Raw genomic sequence first — 20,000 nt, forward strand, 5'->3', positions numbered from 1 at the left:
GGATACCTTGGCGTGGTTTGTAAACTTAGAATGCTTTGGCCAAAGCATTGTAATTAAATGACCCTTGCTTGTGAACAGAAAAAACGATTAACTATTTAACTATATAATTAGTCATATTGGATGTAGCATTAGGGTTTTTTGTCTTTTTGTTTATATACACGAGGTCACAATCCCAGCAGCACTCCTTTTAGCACCAATATATATGTTGTGGTGGGTTTGGGTCCTGAACTTGCAGGTTTTGTTCATAGTATAACCTCTTTTACTCTAAATATATACAATAATTGTTCCCATCATACAATTAAGTCCAAGTGGGTGGATGTGAACAGCACATATATGTAATCAGGAAGATGGTAAAAAGGTATTCATTGCTTGTTGTGTATAGTTTCCAAGCAGCCATGATGGCATCAAGTCCAGTTGATACAGTATAGGGGCTGATTATTGAGCCGAATTTTTTTTTAAATTTTTTTTTGCGCAGCGTCGCATGAGTGGTTCAGCCAATGAGGGCGAACCAGTTTGGTAATTCCTCCGCCACGCTTCCCCATCGCCTCCATCCACAGTGCACCCATCGCTAGGGGTCAGGCGTGCGTGTTCACGATAATCGATGCCTAAGAAGTGATTTTCAGTTGTGAGGAGCGCTGAAAATCTAGCTAAGCCTCTGCTGCCGGCGCTCTACCGTCACTCCACCTGATGCACGAGAGTCTCCCCTGCGATGTGTCCACCGTGTTCCTCAATCCACTTTAAAAAAAAAAAAAAACTGACTGAAATTGCTTCTTACCCGTCTCTGGGAGAGAATTCTGGACATATGCAGCAGCCCTGATACAACCGGCGCACATCCAATGCTTCATCACCCATCTGTATCAACTGGACTTGATGCCATCATGGGTGTTTCGTAACTACAAAACAAGCAATGACTCCCTTATTACTACTATCTTGGTTATTACATATATTTTTTTATATTTGATCTTTACATCAGTCCATTTGGACTTATTATATCATGGGAACAAGTAGTGTATTTACTGAAACACTTTATTGGCTGTATTGCAGCTGGCCATTTAAAGAGACCGAAGGGACCCTTTGTAGGCTTGCAAACCTATGTATATTTGAGGTATAGGTACACAATACTGATAGTTACTAATCTGTATGATTCACCTCGTGGCACTTTGCTGTAGTTCTCTTTGGTCTCAGGACAAGATTTCTATTGTATATAAGCGATTTGGTATGCAGTAGTTATGTAGGTATTTGTCTCTGCTGTGACGATTTCCATTTGCACGTAACCATTTTAAATGCTTTATATAAGTAAATATATATTTTTAATTAAAGTTATATGAAGTGTACATCTGTGGGAATGTCTTTCTTTGTTGATTTAATATGTTCTATATTTTTTTTTTTAAAGATACAGACTAGGGACATAGCAGCACTCCACTTGCATGAAAAGAACTGCCTGGGTGCTCCCCGCAATCATGTAGTTTTACCGGTAGAAGAAAAGAAAGTCACACCAGGGCTTTGTCAAAATGCAATGCTATTTAAACAATACTGAATATTGTTGTGTCATCAAAGATCTAAAAAGACTGTTTAAGTTCTGTTTTTCATTAATATTTTGTGTATAGAAAGCAAATAATTTCTTCCAAGTACTAGTCTCCTCTAAAACAGAGATTCAAAGTATAGCTCTACTCACAAGTTCATAATGCAATTCTCCATTGGAAAGACAATGTTTCAGGTCCCATATGGACCCTTCATCAGGTCTTTTCCCCCTGCGCGCTCTCCACCTCCCCCCCTTTTTACTTTGTCTCCGGCGTTCTGACTTTACAGCGTCATTTGACATCGTGTTTTTCTGGCGATGCGTCACCAGAAGCTGCTGGAGCCAAGGTAAGGGAAGTTGCAGAGGCCTTCACCGCTCCCCCGGCATTTAATTAAAATGCCTTCGAGCCATTGTAAATGCTGCGCCCCCCCCCCCACACCAGAAAATCCTGCACATCCCTGTCCTGGACGAGACCTGCACTTTGAAGAAATTGGTTGTCTATGTCGTGTTTGCTGCACGAACGGGATTCTCCTTGCCTGAAACGGTCTACTTGACTAAGGGCCTTTGTGACCAGAAATGGTGTCACCTGCATATTTTCTTGAAGAAATATGCAGCACCTGCTTTGGAAAGACTTGGGTTTTGTGAGCGGTGTTCTTGTAAGGGCTTTTGTAGAAACTGTGGGTTTTTCACATTGAGTGGCCACACAGCTTGAGGGGCAAGATCCTTCTAATGTCTGTATGCTTTTTCTAGTTAAGCAGTCCTTTTACTATTGAGTCTTTTGAAATAAGCCAGTTACAATAATTGTTGATTTTTTTAAATTTATTTTTTTAAATGCATTTAATAATTGTGAAATATTAGGTTTTGAAGTGAAGAAAAAGCTCAATAAATATCTATGTATACTGCTTTTTAAAAAAGCTAATTATGAAGCCGCAATTCCACGTGCAGAGATCAGGGCAGAGTTACAAACCACGTTTTTAAGGAAAAAAATATAGAAATGGCAATAGTGGGTAATTTTTTATGAGCATCTTAAAAATAAATAATAAAGAAAGCTCGTAATTGGGTGCTAATGTATGTGCAAGTTAGGAAATTACCCAAAAATATAACCTTTTCTATATGTAGATCCTCAACTCCGACAACCTGATCAGGAACTACAACTCTGTCTTGTCCTCCCCTCTTGATCTACATGCCCCACTTTCTCTCTGCCGCACTCGCCCTTCTAACCCTAGACCCTGGCTAAATTCCCACACACGCATGCTGCGTTCCTCCACTCGTTCCTCTGAATGTCTCTGGAGGAAGTCTCACACTCTCGCAGACTTCCTTCACTACAAATTTATGCTATCCTGTTTCAACTCTGCCCTCTCGCAAGCTAAACAAGCCTACTTTTCTGCACTAATCAACATGCACAAGTCTAACCCACGCCGACTGTTCTCTGTCTTTGATACTCTACTCAAACCACCCTCAGCTGCCTCTCCTTCCTCCATCTCCGCTCAGGACTTTGCTGACTATTTTAAGGAAAAGGTGGAATCCATACGTCAGAACATCCCCTCTGTTTCTTCTTCCCATCCTACACCTCTTCCTAACTCTCCTCCTGCCTTCCTTGACTCTTTTTCCACTGTCTCAGAGGAGGATGTGTCGCTGTTGATCGCCACTTCTCACTCTACCACTTGCCCTCTTGACCCCATTCCCTCCCATCTCCTAAAACCTCTTGCTCCTACTATAATCCCTACGCTCACACACATTTTTAACTCCTCCCTCTGTTCTGGAACCTTTCCATCCTCCTTCAAACATGCAACAGTCATACCATTACTCAAAAACAGCAAGCTTGACCCTACCTGTCTTTCTAACTATCGACCTGTCTCCCTCCTGCCTTTTGCCTCTAAACTCCTTGAACGTCTTGTATTCTCTCGCTTGCTCCATTTTCTCAACACCTATTCTCTCCTAGACACTCTACAATCTGGCTTCCGCACTGCCCACTCCACGGAAACAGCCCTCACTAAAATAACTGACGACCTCCATGCTGCCAAAGACAGAGGTCATTACACTCTGCTCATATTACTTGAACTCTCTGCAGCATTTGACACCGTGGACCACCCTCTTCTCCTTCACATTCTCCATACTCTTGGTATTCGGAACAAAGCTCTATCCTGGATCTCATCCTACCTCTCCCATCGTACTTTCAGTGTCTCTTCTGCTAACACCTCCTCCTCCTCTATTGATCTCTCTGTGGGGGTACCCCAGGGCTCTGTCCTGGGACCTCTTCTCTTTTCTCTGTACACACTCTCTAGGTGACCTAATAACATCTTTTGGGTTTAAATATCACCTCTATGCTGACGACACACAAATATACTTTTCAACACCTGACCTTACACCTGCTATACAGACCAAAGTTTTTGAATGTCTCTCTGCTATATCATCCTGGATGGCCCTCCGTCGCCTTAAACTCAACATGGCTAAAACAGAGCTCCTCATACTTCCTCCCAAACCTGGCCCTACTACCTCCTTCCACATTACTGTTGGAACTACGATCATCCACCCAGTAGCCCAAGCACGCTGCCTAGGGGTCACACTCAACTCCTCTCTCACATTGGCCCCTCACATTCAAAACATTTCTAAAACCTGTCGCTTTTTCCTCCGCAATATCACAAAGATACGCCCTTTCCTCTGTTGCTCGACTGCTAAAACTCTGACTCAGGCCCTCATTCTCTCCCGTCTTGATTACTGTAACCTCCTGCTGTCCGGCCTTCCTGCCTCTCACCTGTCTCCCCTACAATCTATCCTAAATGCTGCTGCCAGAATCACTCTACTCTTTCCTCGATCTGTCTCAGCATCTCCCCTCAAGAAATCCCTCTCCTGGCTTCCAATCAAATCCCGCATCTCACACTCCATTCTTCTCCTCACTTTTAAAGCTTTACACTCTTCTGCCCCTCCTTACATCTCAGCCCTAATTTCTCGCTATGCACCACCCCGACTCTTGCGTTCTGCTCAAGGATGTCTTCTTTCTTCCCCCTTTGTATCTAAAGCCCTCTCCCGCCTTAAACCTTTTTCACTGACTGCCCCACACCTCTGGAATGCCCTTCCCCTCAGTACCCGACTAGCACCCTCTCTATCCACCTTTAAGACCCACCTTAAGACACACTTGCTTAAAGAAGCATACGAATAGCACTGTGAACATTCTGAACACATGATACATAAAGCTTGGCCTCCTGCAGAAGCACTTACCAGAACTCCCTCCTACTGTCTCTGTACGTTCTCCCTACCTACCAATTAGATTGTAAGCTCATCGGGGCAGGGACTCCTCTTCCTTAATGTTATGTTTGTCTGAAGCACTTATTCCCATGATCTGTTATTTATATTATCTGTTATTTATTCGATTACCACATGTATTACTACTGTGAAGCGCTATGTACATTAATGGCGCTATATAAATAAAGACATACAATACAATACAACTCTACCCCCCACTGTTCTCGCCCAAGTGTATTTACTCTGACATAACAAGATGCACCTCTAATGTCATATTGTATGAATCCGTATAATTGGCAGACTATCGTATAACAACATATAGTACAATGTAACAGAATACTCACCATTACTTGGGTACATTTGAGGAAAGGTATGCATTGTTGTGTATCCCTATTGCTCTATTTTACTAGCCTATATTTTTGCTGCATAGAACAGCCAATGAATTTAACCACATTAGTGACCCGTTCTGTCTTTTGCATGGTATGTTTTCTGTAATATTCATCTATATCTATTCTCTTAACTTTTTTATCACCCGGTTACTTACACAAGTGTGACTATTGTACAGATACATTGTCCGTGTAGAACTACCATTCACGACTGATACCTTTATGGTCAAACATATTCCTGTTATTTTTATAATAAAGTGACGTAAGGAAAAAGTGCCAAAAAAGGGGCCATTGCTATTTGTTTTTCATTAAGAATACAAATAAAAGCTGTTGACAAATTCATTTTAATTACAGATTTTCATTGCAGCTTGTCAAATATCAGATGCATTTAAGATATACATGGTTCTTAGGATATATTGGAAAATATTTAGTTCTTGGCAATGTCAATGGGGGTTTATTCCTTAAACGGGGATAGTGCCCTGATTGGCACTATTGCAGTTGAAAGAATAACTCCCATGATCTGCCCCTTTCTTTCATTACTTCTATTGATGCAGAACTGACCATCGAACCCAGAAACAATTGAAGCGAGGAGGTTACAAATTGCATCATCTTTCTGAGAACAGCACGTATAAAACGATGAACAGCATTTTCAGAACCTGTCCTGTAACACACAAGCTTGAACTCTGGGAAATGGCCTTGTCTGTCCATTATTTCAACAGAAGGAGCATATAACCTATGTCTTGTTTTTGCCTGTCCTTGGCTCACATTCCTATTGCTTGGTAAGGAGTAAATGCATGAGATGCCATGGAGTTGGCAGACTTGGTTGTACATCTGCGTTTAACTCCTTTCCTGCTGCTAATCAAGTTTATGAGACTGACATTTTATTGCCTGACATGAGATTAGGATTGGGTCAAATAGTTGATTACCGATGCACTTTATTAAAGCAGTGTCTGACCGAACATGTAGAGCAGAGTAGCAAATTCTTGTCTTATCTGCCTTTGCCATGTGCAGCAGTGGCTTGATAGGTCTTTTGTTAGGGTGAAGTGGTAGAGATATTGGGGTTATTCAGTAATCTGTGCTAGTGCCGATAAGGGCATTATGGCACAAACTCCTGTTCAATTCCCATTGTATTTATGAAGGTCAATAACATAAAAAAAAGTTAAGCCATGCTTTCTCCTGTAAAGAGCATAGCATGAACTATAACAAATGTTTATAACATGCAAATAAGGCTGCGCTTATTGTGACAGCAACGTCAAAAGAAATGCATTGCCGCCGTCGCGTGCACTTACAGTAAACACGGAGCGACAGCTTGGTCGTGATCACTGGAAGTCATCTCAATTTGATTTTTCCAGCAGCCGCAGCCTGCCGTCGCCGGCACTACAAGCGTAGCCTAAGGCGTTGTTGTATAATCTGCTATTTACTAAAGTCCATTAAAGCTGCAGTTCAGTCTTTTTTATTTATTTTTTTTACATTTATTTTTTTACTTCAATAGTTTCATGTGTGCAATCTCTAATTACCTGAAGAACTGTATAGTTGCAGCTCAATTCGTTTTCCATGTATTGATAGGTCGAAATTTGGTGACATATTAAAAGCTGGTATTTGTTTATAATCTGCTTGACTGGCAGTGGAAGCTCATGAATATTCATGAGCACTCCTGCACTGACATGTGCTAGAGGGAGGGCAGGGCTGACAAAGGGGTGTGCCAGGGCTTGTGACAGGACATGAAGGGGCAGCGCCTTAGCAAATGGCTGTTAAAATAGAATACAAGAAAATTGGTCTTTCAAAGTTGTTTTTTTAAAAACAGAAAATGCTAAAAGTATTTTTTCTTACTACAGAACTGATTTATTAAAAAAAACAAACATGCAGGATATTGACTGAACTGCAGCTTTAAGGTTAACACAGGGAAGTAACCTTAAGTCGGAGCTAAACCTGGTGTTGTATCAAGACACCTATTGGGCTTTTACATATAATTAGCTTAGCGTTGTATTAACTAACTCTGTTAAAATAACATCCGTTCCTGTTTTAAATAACATCACGTTGTGTGCCCTGATTTTAATAACTTTAGTAACTTTATTTCATACAGCGCTTTTCTCCTAATGAGACTCTGCGTTTCACAGTTACAGTATAGTGAGCTGGATTTTTACACACTGTCCCTCCCCAGATGAGATTGCAATCTGTTCTTGGTGCCCGAGGCACAGAGAGCTAATGACTTGATCAATGTCAGAAGGAGCTGGCACCGGAATTTAAACCTGCTTCAGACTCGGTCATTGTTATCAGAGTCAGTGCCTTTACTCACTGAGGCAATCCTTCAGCCCATTCCTCCAAGAGGTGTGTGATTCTCCCCTACCTAAATCACTTAATGAATGCCATTAAAACATTATGGAGGCATGTCTATCAACGCAAACTATCTGCCATCCTGGGGTGCACTCATTGCTCCACATCAGTGAAAAACTGTAGTTGGTTTCAAATAGATTTGTTAAACTAAATATGTTGTGCAGTACTGGATAATACAGCATTTAAAAAAAAAAAAAAAAAAAAAAAAGTGTTCACTCTATGCCCTTTTCAATGATTTTGAATGTATTAAGCTTCCTTTAGTTGCTATAGCAACTATTTAGGAAGCCGCACAACTTTCTGTTTTGAAATAGGCAGCCATATTGTGTGCCCTGGGAAGCAGGATCTTCGCCGATCGACCGGCAACTTGGATAATTGCATTGCACTAAAGGCAAAGAACTGCTGCATTTTTTTAAAACAAAAGCGAACACAGAAGGATGAGAAGAAATGTTGCTTTAAGTGCTCTTTGCTGTTGCCTCAAACACTGTTTTTGAGCATTGTTTGAATACAATGTCCCTTCTCACTATTTTTTTTAGCATTGTGCTGTTTAGTTTCTGAAAGCCTGTTCATGTTGCCCTCACTGCTACTGTTTGGCTTGAAGTGCAATATGTTAAATTGCTGTCCTTTTACGCGCTCCCTCTTGTAAGGCTATGGCCTGCCAGGCTGGCGACACGTGCAGCTCTGTTCCCTAGTCTGTGCAGAGCTGCAGGGGTAGAGATGGGGGCGGGGCGCGGCCATGACGTCACCTGGCAGGTTCACCCTCATTGGCTGAATCGCCGAGGGCGTGGCCAGCGCTCCGTCGCCAGTTCTGAAGACAGTTTTACGGTCTTCAGAAAAATCTGGTCGCGCGGTGGACAAGGTAGGTGGGTAGCAGGCTGGCCCCATTGAGGGGCGGTTCTTGTCCCTGCAGCGCGGACCCAGCCTAAAGGATCACCTTTGTAGTGCCTCAGGAAAATATTCATTATAACAGGGAGGCACTCGTCTGAATAATGTAATCTGGGCTTTTAAAGGGACCGTTCAACCTATGGCAGGAGTGGTCTGAGGACAGTGGAATGTTCAATAGGTGAGTTGTAGCTGGTTGGCACCATTTAAAAAGAAATTAGACAAAATATCAGTATTTAGAATCTTGATTTATTTTTTTTACTTAATTGTTTTTTTTTTTGTTTTTTTTTGTTTTTCATGGTAAACAAAAAAATTAGGATGACCATCTTTTATTTGACATTTATTGGTTCTTTAAAGGCCAGGTCCCCGCTGGCTACTGCAGCGCCCGCTGTGGCGGACACAGCAGGGACAAGAGCCACCCCTCAATGGGGCCGGGGCCGCTGCGTGGGGGGGAGGGGGGGCGCCGCGGTGCATTTTTCCAGACTGCAAGAAAATTGTGTAGGGAACTAGGGACGGAGTGCTAGGCCACACCCCCCGGCGGTTCAGCCCATGAGGATAAACCTGCGGGTGACATCACGGCCACGCCCCTGTCACTCCCCTCCCCCCTATCTTTTCCCCTGCAGTTCACTGCAGACCGGGGAATTTGGCATGCAGCGCAGGCATTGGGGCCGTAGCCAAAGCCATCAGAACAAAAGACTAATTGTTTTTTTATTTTGTCAATTGTTTGTATAGTAATTATGAAGCCATAATCCGATTCAATAAAGTGTTTGGCATGCTGCTGAACCACATTATTTAAATTCTAGGGACACACTCAGATTGCTTAGATCAGGGGTATCACTCTCTTCATATGACAGTCCTTAACAGATTTAATTGAACTTCATTCAGGCCATACATAAATGATCAAAATACGTAAATAATACATAGTAGTATGGTTATATGCTAGATGTTTGCAAAAATAACATCAGTAATGCAACTAATAAGAATTTATTGCTTAAGAAATACATTTGTACTTGCTTCATTTATGGCAAGTGCTCCTTGCTGATACCTGGCACCTCTTCGCTTGGACCTCTGCATCAAATTTCGTGCAAGTTACTGGGCTGGGGCGATCCTTGAGTATTATGCTCCGTAAATTTAGAGCGTTTTGATTTTGTTCTGGTTTCTTACAGAGAAGAGCTGTTCAGACGTGCGTTTTCAGTCTGGGATAACTTGGTCCTAGATACTGATAAAATGTGCTACTAACCTGGGAAAACATATCCTTTAACCGTGTCACCCTGCAGCGCGATTATTGCCATGTGCAGCTCCTCCAGGACATTGCCAGAAAAGGGGATGTGGAAACTGCCAAATGTCCTGTAAAGCTTTGTGAAGTCAGAGCATGGTTCTGGAAATTTCTTTGGTAGCTCAGCAATTTTTCCTCCCTACTTTTCTGTGACAATATCACAATGAGACCAAGCTGTGTCACTGAAATCTTTACATGTGGGAAAATGTACCAAATTGCTCTTGGAAAGTTGCTTTTCCTGTTCACTGTGGCAGTGGGCACCGTAGGGTTAACTCTATCCTCAGCTGAGTAGGACAGGAAATTGAATTCTTGCAGGTAGGCCATAAAAGGCCCCTCCCACTACCTGCAGATAGTCTTTTTCCTGTCCTACAGCTAGGAGTAGTTTCCTATTTTTTTAATAGGACTCACCGGACTGTAGCTATTGCAGTCAAGGCAGGGAGGCTCAGCCTCTCTTCCCCTGAAGCTCTGTTTGACGGATGTGTCTTTGAACGCAGCGGGCAGACTGGGCTGTAGAGTGGATCGGAGGCTCAAATTATTACCGCACAGGCGTCTGAGAATGCAGCGGAGTGGGGGAGACAGACCGGCAAGGCGTCCCATGTAAGTGCATAGCACGTGCTCATTCGAATGTGCACTACGATCCCGTGTGTGTGTGTGTGTGTTTTTATTTTATTTTTTTCTGGGAAATCGGTTCTAAAACCATAAAATACAAGTTAAAAAAAAAATTGCAGCAATTTCAAGTAAAACAACAATACCAGTCAAAGATGCAGCATCACTCAAAGATCTAATGGATAAGAAGATGTATCGTGTTTTGAAGAAGGCATATGTGACAGGTACAGCATGCAAACCGGAGATTTCAACGACATCAGTATCGAGCAATGCGGATATGGATTGCCAATATAGGAGTCAAGAGAACTTCTATTCTAAAAGCATTGACAGAAATCAGATGGGCAGCGAACTACGGAGCTGAAGCGTCGCTGGATGCGGTAAGACTGGCAGCCAAATCAATACAGTAACTGCAAGAAGAGAGCGCTATGGCTCAGATGCTGGATGGCAGACACAGCATCTAAAAACAGTTGATGTTATTTGTCCTTTTGACATAATTGCTATTTGGGAATAAATTAGATGCAATTATAAACAAAGCGTCAGGAGGTAAAAGCAATTTTTTTTTACCACAAGAAAGTAGAAATAGAAGATATGGGCCTACATTCCATCACACGGGAAGAACACGGTATAGGGAAGCAAGAACATATCGTCCTGGAAGACCGTTCTCTAGACAAACGTCATGGAGAGGCGGACAAAACAAGCTTTTTCATGGCTCCTTTCTTTTGGGTACCACCTGGAGTTCAAGAACATTTCAAGAAGGGATATATTCTTAAAGACAAAATATACACCGACAAAACAGAAAATAAAACAAATTAGTTTTATCCTGAAGGAGTTATTACATACAGGCCAATGTAATAACAAAGGTTCCTCAAAGACAGAGAACAGGGATCTATTCCAAGATATTTTTTTATTTTGTTTATTTTTTATTTAGTGGAAAAAGCATCAGGAGGTTGCAGAGCAGTATTGGATCTAAGAACTGCAAATACCTACTTACAGGTAACGTTCAAAATTATTTCACTAAACCTCATCCAAGAAGCAAAACCAAATAATTGGATGATATCTATAGATCTAAAAGATGCCTATGTACACATCCCTATAGCAGAGACATCAAACGTCACAGATTTGCAATGAGGAACACTAACCATATACGGCGCTGCCGTTTTTGGACTAGCAACATCTCCCTGAGTGTTTACAAAGGTATTGGACCCATTGATAGCAGAATTAAGAAACGGGTATAGAAATGTATCCATATGTAGACGATATTCTGATAAAATCACAAAAACAAGAAAAACTACTACAAGTCAGAAACATAGTCTTGTCTGTTCTAGAACATCATGGCTGGATCATAAATGTCGACAAAAGCCAGCTAGTACCAACACAGTCGTTAAAATTCTTGGGAGTAGAATTTCACACGGCAGGAGGAGAGGTGCGATTACCATATTCAAGGATCCAAGACCTTGGAGTCCAGACAAGAACGCTCAGAACAGCGAACATCTCTTCAGCAGCAAACTGTATGAGACTCCTAGGAAAATGTTACTTCAACACTAAATGTAGTAAAATGGGCAGGTCTACACATGAGCCCATTACAACAACATTTCTTACAGCAGTGGAACGGAGATCCCAATTATGTAAAACAAGAAATATACATATACCCACACACACAACTAAGATGGTGGGAAAATGCCCCAAACCTATTGAAAGGACATACGTTACACTAGATACAATGGGTAACGATCACCACAGACGCAAGCAGCACAGGTTGGGGAGCCCAGATGGGAGACCTACTGGTACAAAAGGGGCAACAAAATAGCAGCAGTTACCATCAAACTGCTGGAACTCAAGGCAGTGCAGAAAGCACTGGAAACATTCCAAAGCAATGTAAAGGATGGAAATATACAAATAAAATCAGATAACAGGGCCGTGGTAAAATATATAGCCAAGCAAGGAGGAACAAGGAGCAAGACTGATGAAACTAACATCAGAGATTCTATCGTGGGCAGAAGCTACTGTATGTTACAGATATAACAGCCATACATGTTCCAGGGCCAGAATATATTACAGCAGATTTTCTCAGTCGCAACCTAATTCACCCGGGAGAATGGTCATTAGACAACCAAGTATTCCGCAAGTTGGTAAAACGTTGGCGGCAACCAAAAATAGATCTGATGGCTACTCGCCAAAACAGAAAGGGGGAGAATTATTGTGCAAGGCACTTTCATCCCAGCGCAAGACACACAGATACCCTCAGTTTCAAGTGGCAGTTCAAACTGGCATATCTGTTTCCTCCAATTCCTCTTATTTCAAAGATAGTGAGGAAGATCAGGAGCGGTCAAGCAGAGGTGGTACCATATTGGACGAGGAGACCATGGTTTGCCCATCTCATAAACATGGCAATAGACACTGTGTGGCATCTACCAAATGTCAGGGGACTGACATAACAAGGACCAGTATATACCACCCGTGGTGACTTGGAGATTGAGTGGAAGACATTAAGAGAAAAGGTATGTTCAGATTGAACAATAAAAACCCTGTTGAAGCAAGAAAGAAATCTACCTCAATGGTATACTGCCGAATTTGGTTATGCTTCAGAGACTGGTGTGTTAAGCAAAAGCAGAAGTGTTTTTTTTTTTTTTCCTCCAAATACTGTGACACTAGTAGAATTCCTACCCGAAGGTTTTAATAAGAGACCTCCATTCATTGAAGGTGCAAGTTTCTGCATTGTTTGCATTTAGAGAAGAATCTAGCAACTGAAAGACTCATTTGTTTTATACAAGCGGTCAAGAGGTTAAGACCGCAAGTCAAGTAGAGTGCCAGCATGGGATCAATTACTAGTACTGGATGTTCTCACACTGCACCCTTTTAAACCTATAGATCAAATACCGTTGAAGTTGTTATCATGGAAGGTTGCATTCCTGATGGCTATTACATCAGCATGGAGAGTGGAAGAATTACAAGCCTTGTCTTGTAAAGAACCGTTTCTGGTCATCCACCAGGATAAAGCAGTAATGCGACCAGTGTACCATTTCTTACCAAAAGTTGTTTCTCAATTTCATATAAACCAAGAAATTGTAAATCCTTCATCTTGCCCAAAACTAGGTAATAAGAAAGAAAGATTGCATAATCTTGACGTAGTGAGGTGCTTGAAAGCATATCGAGAGAGGGTGCAAGATATAAAGTCATATTGGCTGTTTATAATGCCAGAAGGACCAAGGAGGGGGAAAGCAGTGTCCAAAGCAACAATATCCATATGGATTGTATCAGAGAATTGTACGAAAACAAAGGACAAAATCTACCATTGAATTTAAAGGCACACTCAACGAGAGCCATGGCTACTTCATGGGCATTCAAGGCACAAGTATCAACGGCACAAATCTGCAAAGCGGCAGTATAGTCTTCATTTAACATGTTTATGAAGTATTACAGATTGGACATTCAGGCTTCAGCTGACGCAAGCTTTGGTTGAAAAGTTCTACAGTCTGTAATAAAGTAGAAGACTGTAATAAATAAAATGGTTGTAACTGATTATTGGCATTTGGGTTTTGATTTCCCTCCCTAAATAATACTGCTGGGGTATGTCCCTACGGTGTCCACTGCCAGGGTGAACAGGAAAGGAGAAAATGTAACCAACTTCCTTTAATTTTCTTTTCTTTGAGCCATGGCCGTGGGCACATAGGGAGGGTAACTATGTATTGTGTGTGTGTGTTGTATTTTTTTCAGCTCTGGGAGAATCCAAAGATTAATCTGTAGGTAATGAGAGGGGCCTTTTTAAGGCCTACCTGCAAGAATTTCATTTCCTGTCCTAATCAGCAGGGGATAGTTAACCCGATGGTGCCCACTGCCATGATTCAAGGAAAAGAAAATTTACGAGAAGTTGGTTACATTTTCTCCTTTCCCAAATCTGGAGCGTAATCCTGGAGGCCACCACTTTGTTGCATCCCTTCATCTTTCTTCGTTTTCTGTAATATCCACCATAAAAGCAAGATCTTAAAGACGCCCTTCCCTTTCTCATCTATACACAACTGTATCTCATCATACAATTCAGAGAAGCGTTTCAGTACACTTCCCCAACTTCAGTGTGATATGGCAGTCTTCGGTAAATCTCACTTTCCTCCAGAAGGCGGTTAAACTGCCCATGGTTGAGACCTCTTGCTTGAATAAAATTGACTGTTTTGAGAACCACAGCCAAAACATTATTCATCTTCAGGGTTTTACGCAATATTCCAGCTGATGGAGCGATGGTGATCCAATTGCTGGCTGCTGGTTCCGAACTCCTCCTAGTATGTAATGGACAAAAAGGAAAAGACCATTGCGCAGCCACAAGAATCCATAAATAACTCCACAACAGATTAAAGTAATGAACTTACAGACTTGCTGTGTTATTGTTCCTTTGAGACAATCTGTGCTTTTAACCTCTTCTCTTCCAGATATCACGAATCCCACGTGTTGTATGTCTGTCCTCCAGGTTTTCTGTCTGTTCACAGCATTACCACTTGGTCATAGTTCCCATGTGTTCCCAGAAAGGAAATAACATGAAAGATGATGGTGCAGATTGATAAAAATGTATTACAATAAAAATAAAAAACAGCCAAGGGCTTACTCACATAAACCAGGCTGTGTAAAAACAGCTGACAACGTGCCGTCCGCAGCTTGATACAATCAGGTATGCAGGCTTCTGGGAGGATTGACCCCATTCCCTCCCATCTCCTAAAACCTCTTGCTCCTACTATAATCCTTACACTCACACAGATATTTAACGCCTCCCTCTATTCTGGTACCTTTCCCTCCTCCTTCAAACATGCAACAGTCATACCATTACTCAAACAGCAAGCTTGACCCTACCTGTCTTTCTAACTATCGACCTGTCTCCCTCCTGCCTTTTGCCTCTAAACTCCTTGAATGCCATGTATTCTCAGGCCTACTCCATTTTCTCATCACCTATTCTCTCCTAGACCCTCTGCAATCTGGCTTCCACACTGATCACTCCACTGAAATAGCCCACCCTAAAATAATTAATGACCTCCATGCTGCCAAAGACAGGTCATTACACTGCTCATATTAATCGACCTCTGCGGCATTTCATACCGTGGACCACCCTCTCCTTCACATTCTCCATACTCTTGGTGTTCGTAACAAAGCTCTATCCTCGATCTCCTCCTTCCTCTCCCATCGTACTTTCAGTGTCTCTTCTGCTAACACCTCCTCCTCCTCTATCGATCTCTCTGTGGGGGTTCCCCAGGGCTCTGCAGCTAATACTATACACCTGATAAATAAAGCTTGGACCCTTGCAGATGCACTTACCAGAATGCCCTCCTACTGTCTCTGTACCTCATTCCTACCAATTAGATTGTAAGCTCTTCGGAGCAGGGACTCCTCTTCCTAAATGTACATTTTTAAGTCTGAAGCACTTATTCCCATGATCTGTTATTTGTATTTATTTGATTGTCACGTGTATTACTACTGTGGAGCGCTATGTACATTAATTGCCCTATATAAATAAAGACATACATACGCCATGGATGAAAACGGCAAGGTTTGCGACGTCTGTTACATCCGTACTTTAGTCAATTACAAACGAAAATATATCAAAGGACTTAACTTTGTCCCAGAGTTGACTGTTGAGGTTCTCCGATAAATCACTGGTTCGCTCTGCGACACTTTGGGCAAACACGTAGCTTGCCTTAGCTGCAGCCTCACTTCAGAAGCATGTCTCAAAACTGGTTGCTGCTTCAATTAGTTTTTGTCATTCAGAAACGTGTCACGTAAAGATATAAAAATAAAGATGTGTACGGATGTACACGCACCTTATGCAATTGCAGTGCGCTAGGTTTTAGCCACAGACAGTTCCATATAAGTATATGTAGTTGGAATTGACACAGACCGCAGTGTAGCTTCCACAACTCACTCCGTGAGCTGCGAAATCGGCAGTAAAGGGAGACGAGGACACCGGACGCCCGGCCTGCTGACGTCGCAGCAGGAAGAGATTGGGGAAACAACACGCTGAGGATGACAACAAAAAGACTGCACCCGTGGAGAAGATCAGCAGCCCCCGCCAATCATCGGAGGTAGCGGGTCTTCAAATGGACTTCTGCCCTGAACAGCTGACAGTCCGGCGGACACCCCACTTCACACTGTCTTCAGGCCATTATCCTTCTTACAAAATGTATTACTATATACTTTTTATTTTTTTTTTTTTATAAAGCTTTTTTTATGTGAGTGCATAGTACTGTATTTTATTGTCTTTGGTCACCTACGGTAACACAACGTTTTTATAAACGTTTCATTGCGCCCTTTACATTTCTTTTTTTTTCCCACGCAAAGATATATATACATTTTATAGCGTATATTTCTCACCATGGTTCGTTTCATAGGGTCACCGAATGCTGTATTCCGTCGCAGCAGCTACCAGTTGCGTGCAAATCAAGCAAGTAGGTTTTCCATTCACTTCTACAAGCCGATATGAATTCCTCCATTAGTTTTGAATACCCATTGTCACTGTGTTCAAAACTATCCTTGTAAGACCGTCAAAATCACTGCTTGAGGCAACCCTTCCAGTCCAGATGCTTGTCTGGGACGTCACTCATTGGTATTGGATGTAATTAAGTGAAAACCTTGGGAAGATATTCTTTCTAAAAATATCTTTTTTTTTTGTGTTTTTTTTTTTTTAATACATTTTTGCTTCGCTACTTATTTTTTTTTTTTTTTTTTTAAATATCTATATATTTTTTTTTTTTTAAACATTTAATTTTACAGGAATCCTAAGTACATTTCTCCCCCACCCCCCAAATATTGTTGCATACTTGCACGGGCCGGCCCTGCATGAGGGTAACGACCACTTATTTATAGGGGTTGTTTAAAAGGCCTGAACACTATGCAGCAGCAGACTGCCTCTTCCTGGATAGAGAAGGTGCAGCTTTACACACCTTGTGCTCTATCTCCCTCACCTTGGAATTTAAAGTACGTGCTGCACCTACAAACCTTGTACGTCATCCACCAAAACAGTGGCAAACCCGAGGTCTAGAAGTCCCTACTTTAACACTGCATTCACCTGCTCACCTGAGATCTGTACCAGGGAAGAATCTCATCTGCGTGTTCCACGAACTTCTGTGGCAGTGAGTGTGCACCTACTTATTTGTCTTTTTAATATTTCAGTAAAATTCTTGTACTTTATATTTTGGATTTGGTCTTTTTTTTATTTTTATTTTTCACTAAACGTTTTTTTACCTTCAGACTGGTCTGTTTTAAAGAGCTGCATATGATTCCAGGAGACCGTTTATAACTCTGTATGTGGGTTCTCCTTGGACTTGATCTACAGTAGCAATATAACACTGTATTTTTTTATATGTTCTGTTTTTTGTATTATCTATTCACCTTTTATTTGATGTAAGCTTTTACTAATTGTGGAATATTTCCACTTTTCTTTTAATACTTATACACTTTATAGACCATATATAAAGAAATTAGATTATTTTCTTTATCCCTACTTTTGAATTTATACACTTTTATATTAGTGACAAATATTCAATTGTTCATTCATCAAATATCTATCTATATCTCTCTCAATGAATAGACGATACCATTCTGTGGCTAACAAAATGCTTTTATTTGTGCGAGCTTTCGAGATACACTGATATCTTCTGGTGATGTTACAGTGAATAAAGCGGTCAAGGGTTTTTACTCCAAAACAGTGCATCTTGGAATCTGACTAGAGCCCATCCCTCCCCCCTGTGTAGTGTGCGATTTATGACTTGAGGTGTTAAATAGTCCCTGTGTGTATATATAAATAAATAAAGAGCCCACAGTATATACAGCGCTTTACAAAAGGTGTGTGTGTGTGTGTGTGTGTGTGTGTGTGTATATATATAAATGGTGTGTGTGAACACTATGTGGTCCCTATTGGTATATACAGTATACAGTTGTGTGAAAAAAGTACAACCTCTTTGAATTCTATGGTTTTACATATCAGGACATAACAATCATCTGTTCCTTAGCAGGTCTTAAAATTAGGTAAATACAACCTCAGATGAACAACACCACATGACATATATTACACTGTCATGATTTATTAAACAAAAATAAAGCCAAAATGGAGAAGCCATGTGTGAAAAACTAAGTATACCTTATGACAGCGGTGCGCAAACTGGGGGGCGCGAGACTGCCGGCGGGGGGGCGCGGGGTTTACAGAGGCCCCTCACGCTTCCCGAAGGCACTTAAATTAAGTGCCGGGGGAGCTGCAGGGCCTCTGTAAACCTTCACTTACCTAGGCTCCCGCGGCTTCCTTCCTGCGTCGCCATGGCAACGCGGCGTCAAAATGACAACGTGACGTCATGGCGCAGGTTAGGGGGGGCGCGGGAGTGAGGGGACCGCCGGTAGGGGGGCGCAGGGAAAAAAGTTTGCGCCCCCCTGCCTTATGATTCAATAGCTTGTAGAACCACCTTTAGCTGCAATAACTTGAAGTAATCATTTTCTGTATGACTATCAGTCTCACATTGTTGTGGAGGAATTTTGGCCCACTCTTCTTTACAACGTTGCTTCAGTTCATTGAGGTTTGTGGGCATTTGTTTATGCACAGCTCTCTTAAGGTCCCGCCACAGCATTTCAATCAGGTTGAGGTCTGGACTTTGACTGGGCCATTGCAACACCTTGATTATTTTCTTTTTCAGCCATTCTGTTGTAGATTTGCTGGTGTGCTTGGGATCATTGTCCTGTTGCATGACCCAATTTCGGCCAAGCTTTAGCTGTCGGACAGATGGCCTCACATTTGACTGTAGAATACTTTGGTATACAGAGGAGTTCATGGTCGAATCAATGACTGCAAGGTTCCCAAGTCCAGTGGCTGCAAAACAAGCCCAAATCATCACCCCTCCACCACTGTGCTTGACAGTTGGTATGAGGGGTTTGTGCTGATATGCTGTGTTTTGGTTTTCGCCAAACGTGGCACTGTGCATTATGGCCAAACATCTCCACTTTGATCTCATCTGTCCAAAGGACATTGTCCCAGAAGTCTTGTGGTTGCAGACTACTTAGAGAGAAGAGGCTTTCTCCGTGCAACCCTTCCAAACAAACCACACTACCTCATTCTTTTTCTAATTGTACTGTTATGAACTTTAACATTTAACATGCTAACTGAGGCCTGTAGTGTCTGAGATGTAACTATTGTTTTTTTTTTTTTGCAATTTCTCTGAGCATTGCACGGTCTGGACTTGGGGTGAAATTTGCTGGGACGTCCACTCCTGGGAAGATTGGCAACTGTCTTGAATGTTTTCCACTTTTCAATAATCTTTCTCACTGTAGAATGATGGACTTTAAATTGTTTGGAAAAGTGCCTTATAACCCTTCCCAGATTGATGGGCAGCAACAATAGCTTCTCTAAGATCATTGCTGATGTCTTTCCTCCTTGGCATTGTGTTAACACACACACACCTGAATGCTCCAGACCAGCAAACTGCTACAATTTCGGCTTTTATAGAGGTGGTCACACTTGCTGATGATTAATCAAGAGCATTTGATTAGCAGCACCTGTCTGCTACTTAGCATCTTAATTCCTATTGTATTGTATTGTATTGTCTTTATTTATATAGCGCCATTAATGTACATAGCGCTTCACAGTAGTAATACATGTGGTAATCAAATAAATAACAGATAATATAAATAACAGATCATGGGAATAAGTGCTTTAGACATTAAAGTAACATTAAGGATGAGGAGTCCCTGCCCCGAGGAGCTTACAGTCTAATTGTTAGGTAGGGAGAACGTACAGAGA

The 20,000-nt window shown here is 41.7% G+C and overlaps 1 protein-coding gene across 3 annotated transcripts in view; it reads left to right on the plus strand.

Moving 5' to 3' along the window:
- UXS1 (UDP-glucuronate decarboxylase 1) overlaps window positions 1–20,000 on the plus strand; it is a 73,327-nt gene that overhangs the window by 4,521 nt on the left and 48,806 nt on the right. Inside the window, exon 1 of one of the 3 annotated variants that reach the window (XM_075590363.1) lies at window positions 17,223–17,349. The exons of the other annotated variants lie outside the window; for them this stretch is intronic. The gene's annotated coding sequence lies outside the window, so the exon portion shown is untranslated. Of the gene's footprint in view, window positions 1–17,222; window positions 17,350–20,000 lie in introns of those variants that run through there. 3 annotated transcript variants of the gene reach the window in all.

Source organism: Ascaphus truei, chromosome 3 (assembly GCF_040206685.1).
Source record: "Ascaphus truei isolate aAscTru1 chromosome 3, aAscTru1.hap1, whole genome shotgun sequence".
Lineage (NCBI taxonomy): Eukaryota > Metazoa > Chordata > Amphibia > Anura > Ascaphidae > Ascaphus > Ascaphus truei.